Raw genomic sequence first — 609 nt, 5'->3', positions numbered from 1 at the left:
CTGTTTAAAGAGGAAAGACAACAGTTATGGGGGAAACTCTTCCCGATCACAGGGTCCCTGCTGCTTCACTAGCTTGCAGACTCCCCTACTGCAGGAATTCACTTTGTCCTGTGAGTCAGGGATTTCCGAAGAGACTTTAAAGTGCTTTTAGAGAGCACATATATAGAATAATTTTCCGAAATATGTAATGAGACCACCCAAAAGGTTTAAGGATTTTCCACAGCATTCAGCAACAGTACTTGTCTAATTGTTCACCTAGGCCCATTCCTTAAAAGCATTCTATTAAGCAATGGGGAATAAGGCATTAGAATATGGAAATTAACTTTTACCACTTACCTACAGTAATACGAAGGTGCCTGATTCAGAGTAAATGCCACCCCACCACCAAACTCTTAGTTTCATTTTACAAAGGAGGAGCTCAATGTCAGAGAAGTTAAATAACTTGCCCAAGCTAGTCACTGATATCAAAGTTGTTAAAGACCATGATTCGTCAAATATACTGTTACCCATAATCCACTGAAATTGATCTGATCCAGATCTTCCTGGGTCTTCATTTTCTCCATACTAACAGAGATTCATAGGCTGCATCTAGATTTTAACATTTTTCGA

The 609-nt window shown here is 39.2% G+C and overlaps 1 protein-coding gene across 1 annotated transcript in view; it reads right to left on the bottom strand.

The window, feature by feature from the left end:
* Window positions 1–609, bottom strand: part of OSBPL1A (oxysterol binding protein like 1A) — a 208,454-nt gene that overhangs the window by 2,096 nt on the left and 205,749 nt on the right. The gene's annotated exons all lie outside the window — the stretch shown is intronic.

Source organism: Lagenorhynchus albirostris, chromosome 14 (genome assembly GCF_949774975.1).
Source record: "Lagenorhynchus albirostris chromosome 14, mLagAlb1.1, whole genome shotgun sequence".
Classification (NCBI taxonomy): domain Eukaryota; kingdom Metazoa; phylum Chordata; class Mammalia; order Artiodactyla; family Delphinidae; genus Lagenorhynchus; species Lagenorhynchus albirostris.
The sequence above is the reverse complement of the archived record's forward strand: the minus strand, read 5'-3'. Positions and strand labels throughout refer to the sequence as shown.